At 36.7% G+C, this 12,544-nt stretch overlaps 2 protein-coding genes across 6 annotated transcripts in view; one reads left to right on the top strand and one right to left on the bottom strand.

The window, feature by feature from the left end:
* CDK13 (cyclin dependent kinase 13) overlaps positions 1–12,544 on the bottom strand; it is a 121,145-nt gene that overhangs the window by 61,289 nt on the left and 47,312 nt on the right. The window lies entirely within an intron of this gene.
* The window catches only part of MPLKIP (M-phase specific PLK1 interacting protein), a 112,723-nt gene that overhangs the window by 94,251 nt on the left and 5,928 nt on the right, over positions 1–12,544 (top strand). The gene's annotated exons all lie outside the window — the stretch shown is intronic.

Raw genomic sequence — 12,544 nt, 5'->3', positions numbered from 1 at the left:
GGCCTGATCCTGGAGACCAGGGATCAAGTCCCACATCAGGCTCCCTGCATAGAGCCTGCTTCTCTCTCTCTCTCTCTCATGAATAAATAAATAAAATCTTATAAAAAAAAAAAAAAGAGCCCATGCTTAACCTAACTGAGCCACAAAGACATCCTTGCATCTGCGAGTATTTTAGATAAAGTATTATTTAAAATAATTGGTGGGGAGATGCCTGGGCGCTCAGCAGATGAACTTCTGCCTTTGGTTCAGGGTGTGATCCCAGGGTATGGGATCAAGTACCCCACTGGGCTCCTTGCAGGGAGCCTGCTTCTCCCTCTGCCTATGTCTCTGCCTCTGTCTCCTGTGTATCTCATGAATAAACAAAATCTTAAAAAAAGAAAAAAAAAAAGAAAATTGGTTATCTTAGGGTTCTGAGATCAAGACCCTCTGTACTAGGCAGGGAGCCTGCTAAAGATTCTCTTCCTCTCCCTCTGTCCCTCCCCTATCCCTGAACATATGTACTTCCTCTCTAAAATTCAACAACAACACATCTAGCATAACTATAAAAGTTTTAAATTTCTTACAGTAAGATTATTCCTAATAGGGAAAACTATTCAAGAAAAGAATGTGAAAGACCAATCTACTTTCAATTAGCCATTCTAGAAATCATCTGTATTAACCAAGATCCTACCTTTTCAAGGCTTATAAATCAGCAATGATTAGAAGCAAACACAAGGAATAAAAATGGTGAATTTGAACTAAAAACTACAAGTTTCCATTTGTAAACCTTAATTTATTTTTCAGATTACATATTTCATGTAAGCTCTTTGTATGACATCATTGTAGAATTTTACCTTTCTGAGACATTTTTCAATTAAACAGTCAACAGAAATTCATTGTTTAGAAGTACAAAGATGAGTAACAGCTGCTGACATCAAGAGCCTAATAAAGTAGCACCACGGACATTAATAAAATAACAGTATAATGCTTTAACTGACAGACCTAAAATGCAGTTGGTATCCTGATTAAAGAATCAAGAAGAAACATTTTAAACTGAGCTTAAAATCAAGGCTAGGCTGATAAGGGCAGGCTGATAAGGGCCAAAAGGTAACACTCAGTTTGAGAAACACTTGTGAAATATCAATATGGAGATACCTAGCAAAGAGCCTGTAAGTATCTGGAGCTCAGGTGTAGAAATATTTTTACAAGGTAATGGCACAGAATCACTGATGATAATAACCAATGAGAGTATCTGGGAATAAGAGAGAAGACCACCAAGGACATAAGCCCAAGGAACACCAACATTTAAGCATAAGGCACAGAAAGGGCCAACAATTAATAATGGCTATGAAGCCACAGAGAAGAAGAAAGCCAATCTGACTAGAATTTTTCAAGACAAGCCACGAAGACATTCAAGAAGCAAGTCAACATAATGTTACCCACATAAAGAAAAGAACTGAAAAATTCCCACTGATTTGGCAAGAGATCATTAGTGACCTTATCTTAATAAAGTGGTAGGAAAATTCAGACCCAATTCATGAATGAAAAAGAAAGAAGTACAGACAGCAACTGCTGATTACTCTTTCCAAAAGTCTGGCAACAAAGGAAAGGAACAAGACAGACTAATGGAGTCACAAGTAGACTCAAATCAGAGAACGATTTTTTGTTTTGTTCCAGATAGAAGAGATGTGAGTAGGTTTAGTGCTGAAAATAAGGAGCCAGAAAAGAGGGAAAATGTTAAAATATAGAAGAGATAACACACAACTGAGATCCTAGGAACGCGAAGAAAATGGCTTCAATCAGGAAGAAGAAACACTACTTCCTGCGAGACAAAAGAGTGAAATGGGTACAGAGTAAGGTGAGTGCATAGAAAGTTAGAAGTTGTGGCAGTGAAGTCTCACCCTGTAAATATAAATTTCTCTAAAGAGAATGAAGCAGTGTCTTCTCTTAAGAAACAGGGCTCTTTGCTGTGTAGAATTAAACAAGGAGCTAAGGACCATCTAGCAGCCCTGAAGTCCCAGTAACAGACCATAAATCTAGAGAGAAAAAAAACTCTTCACAGTTGTGTGACAGGTGCAAAAGGTAGGTATTTCCTGACAAAAGTAATTAACTGACTCCAAATATCTTGACTTTATGAAAATGTATAGTCAAAAACAAAGAGTAAGTTGTACGACAACTGTTTTCTCAAATTCAACTCAGATATAATCAAGAAAGGAAAGTTATTGGACATCATTTAACAATTCTGATTGTAAAACTAAGAACTACAAAACATGCATTGTTCTTTTCTTAAAACAAGTAAAAGAATCACAGACAGAATTTGTAATATATAAATTTTCAAGGTATTTATATAAAATTCAAGAACATTTCTGCCCAAAATCTGCAAAGAAAGAAAAAGAAAGCAAAAACATTTCTTGTGCCAGAAAACATTTTCTAGTTTTATTATTTTTTTAAAGATTTTTTAAAAATTTATTTATGAGAGACAAAGAGAGAGAGAGAGAGAGAGGCAGAGACACACGCAGAGGGAGAAGCAGGCTCCATGCAGGGAGCTCAACGCAGGACTCAATCCCAGGTCTCCAGGACCAGGCCCCAGGCCAAAGGCAGCGCGAAACCACCGAGCCACCCGGGCTGCCCACATTTCTAGCTTTAAAAGGAGGAAGGGATTGATCTAACATCAGCAACCCAAGCTATATAGTATCACCGGGAGTGGATGGGGGGCATTCCTGTACTCTCCTTTGATTCTATTTTCTGTTCAAGTTGGAGCAAAGAGAAGCAATTTCTTCATTTCCCTATTCCCTTAAATTCTCCCCAGCCTAACCCCAAACCTCAGCTCTTACGACAGAATATCCGAGACAGCAGACTCTTACTTAACTAGAATGTAAGCACCATAAGGTAGGAACCCCATCTATCTAATTTACTGCCTTTTCCCAGCACCGAGAATATGACAGGTACTCCCCAAATATTTAAGTAATTTCTTTTACAAGTATCCAGACTATCTTATTTCCGCATTTTTTGTTTACCCAAAAGTCACTTTGTAACTTACATTTCCCACAGGCCAAAGAGACAGAAAAATGTTTCTGGGGGCAGGGGTTGGGGTGTGGGTATTAGCAGAGAAGAAAGAAACCTGTCCTCCTTCCTCTTTCTCATTGGTATTAGTGGTAGAAAACCTCAAAACAGATATATACGCATTATACATTATACATTATACGAAGCTGTGGCTGAGAGTAGCAGTCAGTAACAATAAAAAGAGAAATAGATCAATTTCGAATGACAGGGGAGAGAGAAGTTTGAGAACTATGCCAACCTGAAACCAAATACCTCAAATCCAGAGATGCTTCTATAAAAAAAAAAAAAAAAAAAAAAAAAAGGCCCAAAGCTTCAAACTCTGAAAACCTGAGAGCTCCTGGCTGGTCATCGGAGGTTCTCCATTCCTCATTCCAGGCCCCAAAGCCACCACCAGTGACAGCAAGCTGGATTAGGAAATGTGCTCCCACCATATGAAAGGTGACAGAAGCAGAAAGCGGAGAGATCCATTTAATGCCACCACAACTGGGAATGGGAGGAAACAGGTGTGTGCCTGGCCTCAGTATTTTTATTTCTAATGCATTTTCCCACAAATACACTGTGGCACATCAAAGTTAGATTTTCCCACATCTTAGTAAAATCAAGCAAACTGAAAATGACTATCTGGTTGAAAAGGGATCTTTCTAGTCACTATTTTTCATATATCAAGTATTGTGTGTATGAGAGAGTGGTTCTGACTTTTCTTGTATCTCATTTCATTCTCTGTTCTTCACAGATTTTTTTTATGAGGATTAAATGAGTTCATATTTGCAAATGGTTTAGGATAGTGACTGGCCTACAGTGAGCATTCTTTAACACTACTTCATCTTTCAGATTTGTTAATTTTTTTGATCTACCTCAAAGAGAATTGTTTAGAGTTCACATAGTCAAAATTATAATTTCTGAAGACTAAAACATTAACTTCTCTTTGGGAATTTCAAATTAATTTAGTTTATAATTTTATAACTTAGAACATCTCACTCTGTTTAAAGTAATCTTATTCCTAAAGTTGCCTTGCTTTTTAAAAACATTACCTACAACCTGTTTTACCCACAGCTGTATTGTCACCACCTTAGAAGTAAACATCTGTTATGTTTAAGTAGCTTTAATGTACCTTCATCATGAGTGCTCCATTAAACTGCCATCACTTAATGCAGCTTCTGTTGTTAAGAATTGGATGGACAGTGACCAGTCTGTGCAACCTCAATTATATTCTGGGACAAATAGAATCACATAAGATTTTAGGGATAGCATGCCAGTCCAGCCTTTCTTATGCAACTAAATATGCTGGGGGAATAGAACAGCCTTAAAATCAAGAGTAAAAGTGTGCAGACGAATCAATGAAGGGAATCCAGGTTGGCAAAGTGGCTGCTGCAGAAATAACCGAAGGTGATAAAAGAATCTGAACTTGTATAATTTAAAAGTTTATTGGTTATATTAAATCTAAAACATGATGTAAAATTCCAATTCAGTTTCAGAAAACTCATTTAAACCCAGAAACAAATAGCAAAAAAGCTGTTGAGAAATGCAAAATTCATTCAATTCTTGTTACTCCAAATATCTGTAACAATGGACAAATCTTACGTTCATGTAACATTTGTTAGAAAATCCCATTAGACACAAAAATGGCCCCAAATCCCCAAATTAAAAGTTTGGTAGCTGAAAACCCAAGACTGAAATGAACACAAACCCTAATGAACAAGCCCAGCGATAGGTGCGCATCAGTTAGGAAAGAATTACTCCATTCACTAAAATAAAACACTGAAGTCAGAACATTAAAAGAAGTTATCAATGCAACTTTCCACATCCTAATTTAAAAATAGTCAATAATTCCATTAACTTTATATGACTCAACATTTTGGCTGCCAATTCCCACCTGTCCTAGAGACACAGGCTAACTTGAAGAGAAAAAAGTTGGAGTAACTTTTACTTGCATGGCAAAGTAGGTATTTCTCAATCTCCATCTGTAATACTGTAGTGTCTTCAGGTTTCATGTAAAGCCAAGAATCAGCCTCTGTCCAACTCAGCTATCTCCCTCCCTCCTAACAGAGTCCCGTACCAAAAATAATACTTCTCTTAGTTTCTTTTTGTTTTAATCATATTCTAATTCCAGTACATTCTTAGTAACCCTCCTGGCTGGTGACTGGTTCACAGATGGGCAAGCACAGCAGATTTGGGTCTACTGAGGCACTGAGGAGGGCCCCTAAGAGAGAAGCTTTCCTTGACTTTAGAAAGCCATGTGAAGGACAGCTCTCACTTCACCAGATACAAAGAATTGCCTCTGCCAGCATCCTACAGTGAAAATGAAACAGACACTACAATGGCATAACTTGAGCCTTTGATGACATCCTCAAGCCATGGAATCCACCAACCCTAAAGCCTGCCCTATCTCTGGACCACTTATTATGCAAGCTAACACAGTCCCATATGATTTAAACTATTTCTACTAAATTTTCTATCATCCTGCTGAAATCACTTTGATACAGTGTGATGGCTAATTTGATGTGTTACCTTGACTCGGCTATAGTGCCCAGCTGCTTGGTCAACACCAATCTAGATGTTGTGTGAAGGTATTTTTAGAAGTGATTAACACTCAAGTCACTGGACTCTGAGGACAGATTACCTTCAATAATATGGGCAGGTTTTATCGAATCAGCTGAAGGCCTCAAGAGAAAAGACTGAGGTCCTTTAAAGAAGAAATTCTGCCTCCAGAATGCCTTTGAACTCAAGACTGCATGCAATACACACTCCTGCGAGAATTTCCAGCTTACCAGCTGCTCTTACAAATTTCAGACTTGCCAGTCTCAATAATTGTTACAACCCAATTCCTTAAAATAAGTCTCTCCACATATGCATATATTCTATTGCTTTATTTCTGAAGTAATAGATTCAATAGTTTTCCTTGGGCTTTACTACATTTTAACAGAACAAAAATTTTTTGCAGCTTCAATGTGTTTAACAATAATAAACTAGAAAGGTACATTTAAGTAGTTTTCACATAGATGTATACCTGTGCAACTATGGCAACAATTAAGATAATGAACATACCCATCACCCTCAAAAGGTCTCCTTGTGCTCCTAGAGTATACTTTAAATACAAAAAATGGATTAAATGTTATATATTCCTTTGTAAACTTTTTCCAATTCATAATATATAGAATGAACAATCTTCCTTAACATTGAACTTTGACACAATTTTAATGGTTACACAGTACTCCACGGTCATAATATGCCATTGTTCTGTTCAATAATCCTCTGTTGTTAGATATTTAAATTATTTCTAGCGTTTCTCTATTATAAGGAATACTATGAAGAAAAAAATCTGTTGTATTTATGTAAAATCATGATTACTTCCTTCTAAGTTCCTAAAAATAGAATTGCCAAGTTAAAGGACACAATACATTTTAAGAAATAATTACTTAATATCAACATTAAATACTTATACATTTAATATGTGCCAGATATGGTGCCTATGAAAGTCATACCAATTTTCACTCTCAAGCATTTTTATGAATATGCCTATGATTTCATACATTGACCAGTTTTTAATTCTTGCCCTTCCTCAAATAAACTTCAACATAATTCCAGCCAAATCTCCACTGTTAAGTTTTCACACTTCATAAACATCTAAATGCATAAAAATAAGCATAGGGGAGGAGACTTTTATCTAACAGAAATTAAAATGTAATATAAGGCTGGAATAATTAAAATAATGTATGGTAGTGGGACATGCAAAAGGATCTATAAAACAGGAGAGGCCAGAACATGTACAAACTTTATATAGGATAGATATGACAATTATCTACAATAGTCAAATTATGGAAACAGCTCAAGTGTCACTGACGGATGAACTGATAAAGATGTGATTTGTGTATATATATATATAATAGAATATTACTTGGCCATAAAAAGGAATGGAATCTTGCCATTTGCAACAATATGGATGGAGCTAGAGTATGTTAAGTGAAGTAAGTCAGAGAAAGATAAATACCATACGATTTCATTCATATGTGGAATTTAAGAAACAAAACAAAACAAAGGAGAAAAAGAGAGAGAGAGAGGCAAACCAAAAACAGTCTCTTTACTGAGAACTGAGAAGGTTACCAGAGGGGAGGTGAGTAGGGGGATAGGGGAAACAGGTCATGGGGATTGAGGAGCATACTTGTTATGATGAGCACTGGGTGGTGTAAAGAAGTGTTGAATCATTGTGTTATACACCCAAAATTAATATTACACTGTACATTAACTGAAATTTAAATAAAAACTTTAAAAAATTAATCCATTAAAAAACAAAAAACATTCTTTTAATTTTCCATGAGGTTGGGACAAATCACCTTCCCTCAAAAAAATTCCCCGGGATCCCTGAGTGGCTCAGCGGTTAGCGCCTGCCTTTGGCCCAGGGCACGATCCTGGAGACCCGGGATCGAATCCCACGTCGGGCTCCCGGTGCGTGGAGCCTGCTTCTCCCCCTGCCTATGTCTCTGCCTCTCTCTCTCTCTCTCTCTGTGTGACTATCATTAAAAAAAAAAAAAAAAAAAAAAAAATTTCCCCAAACTGACAGATATGACCACATATATTTTTCAGGAGGACAACACAGAAAAAGAAAATTAATGGCAAACAATGAAAAATTATCTAGGATATGTGAAACACCTAAAATATTTAAGCAAACATCAAAGAAACAGGCAATTCACAGAAGAAATGGCAAAAACATGAAAAATCTTGAACCTTTTGGTTTTTTTGCTGTAATGGCCACTTCCACCCCTCACCACCCCCACTGCAAAATTCAAGTGCAGAATTCTTTCTCTTTGTTAATGACCATGGTATTCTCGATGTCAGATCACCACTTCTTTACTTCCCCCTCTACTCTCCGTTTCAAACTGTTACCATGACCTCTGTAATTGGCATCGGTCTTACATGCCTGTTGCTGAGTTTCATTCTTAGGACTTCCTTTTCTAGACCTGGGTTTGATCCAACCAATGAGCTCATTTTTTACCTTCTGGAAACTAATCAATCACAGTTAGTCACATACGACAAGTTTTTTACTCTTCCTGACAACTTTTACTATTAATAATTAGAGACTACTTCTAAGCTTTCAGAAAAAAAGTTTCTTTTTTTAAATTTCTGGGTCTGCTTTCCACATAATAAAATTTCCCTGGAGGACTAAAATACTTATTTCTCCCAAATCTCTATCTTCTCTACTCAATTATAAACAAGTACTGTATTACTGATCTATTTCTGTCCTCACAACAACAGACTACCCAACTACAATAAATGCAAACTTGATTGTGCTTACGTTTGCAAATTCTAAGTGCTTCAAATGAATTACTTCATATAATGCAATAAACCTACGAATTAGGCATTATTACTCCATTTCCCAGATGAGGAAATCAAAAACTACATAATGATGGAAGAAGCATAAAGTATACTCTTACACATTACACATATTTCTTATTACTATTACCTTATAACATCTGCCCCAAAAGAACATACCCCCTTTTCAGGAAATACTGACAAGAGACAGGCACTCCCCCCTTTCTATTCCCAACTAATCCTTCCCAGCTTTACCACAGATTTCTTTTCCCTTAAACTCTACAATCCTACCATAAATCGTCTCCTGATGGGCACCTACACGTTCTGATTTCTCTATGTTCTTTTAAGCTCTAAATTTCAGGAGTGCTTGACTGGGTCAGTCAGTAGAGTTTGAGACTCTTGATCTTGGGGTCATGAATTCAAGTCCCACCTTGGACGTAGAGCTTACTTAATTAAAAATAAATAAATAAACTGGAAAGTTCAACCCAAGATGCTAACTCTATATTTCCTTGTGATCCAGAAAAGAGAGTCATTCTTAATTAAGATCTTACATTTCTTCCTTTAAAAGCATTATATCCTATATTTCATTAAATGTAAATAAAATCCCTCCTGTATCTGATTATGCAAAATCACATTATGAAAGGTTCATTTGGTTATACTGGAACAGACTACAATCTGTTTTATAAATATTTTTCTCATCAGTTCAACTCAAACATTTACTGAGCACTAACATAAGAAACGTGAGAGTAAAGAAACCAGATGCCTGGATAGTTTTTATATAAATTACTCAGAAGATGAAAATTCTTGCTATGTTACAAATATATTCAAATTCAATTAAAAACACAACCTAAAAATGCACTAACAAAGAAAAATGGGCACAGGACACAAATACGTAATATGTGGATAAAGAAATATAAATAGCCTCTAAGCACAGTAAACTGTCTAATCTCTATCATAATAAAAAAATAAGTATTAAAAAAGACAAGGTACCATCTTTTTAACCTATCCAAATTGTCAAAGATCGAACAAAATCATTATAAACACTGGTCAAAATTCATAAGTTCTGTGCTATTTTTTCTAAAAAAAAAAAGTAAAAACTATTTTGTGCCTTGGCATTGTATTTAAGGTCAAGCACCATTTTTAGTCTTAACCTACCTTTCCAGCCTTATCTTCTATACCAACCCATCCTCTCCACTACACTTATCCCTCTCAATTTACACAGTATTTTCAACAAAACAAAGAATTTTGGGGAGCTCTTTGGGCTTTTGTCTTAAAAAACAGCTTTACTGAGATCTAATTCACATACCACACATTCACCCATTTCAAGTATACAATTCAACTGGTTTTAATGTATTCACAGAGTTGCACAACCATCAGCACAAAGAATCACTCAAAAAGAACCCTCATACCCATGAGCAGTCACTCCCCCTTTTCAATCCCTACCCAAGTCTTTGGCAACCATCACTCTATTTTCTGTCTTACGGATTTGTCTACTCTGGACATTTTATATAAAAGGAATAATATGATAGTCTTTTTTCAACTAGCTTCTTACATTTAGCATATTGTTTTTAAGGTTCATTCATAACACATATCAGTACTTCATTTCTTTTAATCCTTAAAAATGTGGTAAAATACATATAATATAAATTAACCATCATAACACTTTTTAAGTGTACTGTTCAGTGGCATCAAGTTCATTCATACTGTTGTGCAATCAATCATCACCATCCATTTCCAGAATTTACATCTTGCAGAACTGAAATTCTGCACCTATTGACAGTAACTGCCCATTCGGCACCCTACCTCTACTCCCTGGCAACCACCATTCTATTTTGTGCCTATAAATTTGACTACCTTGGGGACTTTCCATCCGTAAAGTCACTCCATTTGTGCCTGGCTTATTTTACTCAGCATAATGTCCTCAAGGTCCATCCAGGTTGTAGCTGGGTCAGAATTTCCTTCCCTTGTAAGACTGAATATTTTATATATATATATACACACACCACATTTTGCTTATCCATCCATCCATCCATGGACATCTGGGTTGCTTCCACCTTTTGGGCAACTTGAATAATGCTGTGACCATAAGGCACAAATATCTCTTCAAGATGCTGTTTTCAGTTCTTCTGAGAATATAAGCAGAAGCAGAACTGCTGCTCTGATCATATGGCAATTCTACTTCTAACTTTTTGAGGAATCATCATATCATTTTCCACAGTAGTTTTACCATTATACATTCCCACTGGCAAAGAACCAGGGCTCCAATCTCTCCCCATCTTTGGCATCACTTGTTATTTTCTGTTGTTTTTATTTTTGTTCTTTTGATAAAGCCATTTAATGGATATGAAATGGTAACTCATTGTCGTGTTAATTTGCATTTCCCTAATGGTGCTGGAATGTCTTTCCATATGCTTAATATCCATTCACATCTTTTGCCCTTTTATTTTCGTTAAGTTGTAAGAGTTCTTAGACTGCCTCGGTGCCCATTGAAAGATGAATGGATAAAGAGGATGTGGTCTATGTATACAATGGAATATGACTCAGCCATTAGAAACGACAAATACCCACCATTTGCTTCAACTTGGGTGGAACTGGAGGGTATTATGCTGAGTGAAGTCAGTCAATCGGAGAAAGACAAACATTATATGGTCTCATTCATTTGGGGAATATAAAAAATAGTGAAAGAGAATAAAGGGGAAAGGAGAGAAAATGAGTGGGAAATATCAGTGAGGGTGACGGAACATGAGACACCTAACTATGGGAAACGAACAAGGGGTAGCGGAAGGGGAGATGGGCGGGCGGATGGGGTGACTGGGTGAAGGGCACTGAGGGGAGCACTTGACAGGATGAGAACTGGGTGATATGCTGTATGTTGGCAAATTGAACTCCAATAAAAATTTAAAAAAATAAATAAAATGTAAACTATGTATCAGAAACTTTGATAAATGCTCTACATAAATTACCTCATTTAAATCCAAAAAAAAAAGAGTTCTTAGACTGAATGTGAAACTTTATCAGTTATGTGATCAACAGATATTTTCTCCTGCATCATCAGCTGCTTTTTTACTCTTGATTATGTCCTTTGATGCATAAAAAATTTTAATTTGGGGGGCACCTGGCTGGCTCAGTCGGCAGTAGAGCATGTGACTCTTGATCTCAGGGTCATGAGCTTGAGCCCCACATTACATTTGGGGTAGAATTTACTTAAAAAAAATTTTTTTCATTTTGATGCAGTCGAATTTATTTATTTATTTATTTATTTATTTATTTATTTAATTTAGTTTGGGTTTGTTGCTTGTGCTTTTAATGTCATAACCAAGAAATGACCGCCAAACCCAATGTAGTGAAGCTCCCCCCCACCATGTTTTCTTATATGAGTATTCTAGTTTTAGCTCATACATTTAGGTCCTTTTTTTTTTTTTTTAAGATTTTATTTATTTATTCATGAAAGACACACAGAGAGAGGCAGAGACACAGGCAGAGAGAGAAGCAGGCTCCATGCGTGGAGCCCAGTGCGGGAATCGATCCCGGGACTCCAGGATCACGCCCTGGGCCAAAGGCAGATGCTCCCACTGCTGAGCCATCCAGGCATCCCATATATTTAAGTCTTTGATCCATTTTGGGGTTCAGTGTGTTTTTTTTATAATATGGTGTTAGTGGATCCCTGGGTGGCTCAGTGGTTTAGCACCTGCCTTTGGCCCAGGGTGTGGTCATGGAGTCCCAGGATTGAGTCTCACATTGGGCTCCCTGCATGGAGCCTGCTTCTCCCTCTGCCTGTGTCTCTGCCTCTCTGTCTCTCTCATGAATAAATAAATAAATAATCTTTATAATATGGTGTTAGGTAAGAGCACAACTTCAATGTTTCATATATGGATATCCAGTTTTCCCAATGCCATTTGTTGAAAACTGCCTTTCCTCATTTAAGCACCCTTGTCAAAAATCATTTGACCATATATGCCAGGGTTTATATCTGAGCTCTCAATTCTGTTCCACTGTTGTATACACATCTGTCTTTATACCTGTACTGCAGTCTGATTACTGTAGCTTTGTAGTAAGTTTTAAAATCACCAAGTGTGAAACCTCCAACTTTGTTTTTTCAAGAGTCCTTTGGTTATTTGGGAGATCCTTTGAAATTCCCTGAGTTTCAAGGTGAATCTTTCCATTTCTGCAACAACCATTGTTGGGATTTTCATTA

The sequence above is a fragment of the Canis lupus genome, chromosome 21 (genome assembly GCF_048164855.1).
Source record: "Canis lupus baileyi chromosome 21, mCanLup2.hap1, whole genome shotgun sequence".
NCBI classification, from domain to species: domain Eukaryota; kingdom Metazoa; phylum Chordata; class Mammalia; order Carnivora; family Canidae; genus Canis; species Canis lupus.
The sequence above is the reverse complement of the archived record's forward strand: the minus strand, read 5'-3'. Positions and strand labels throughout refer to the sequence as shown.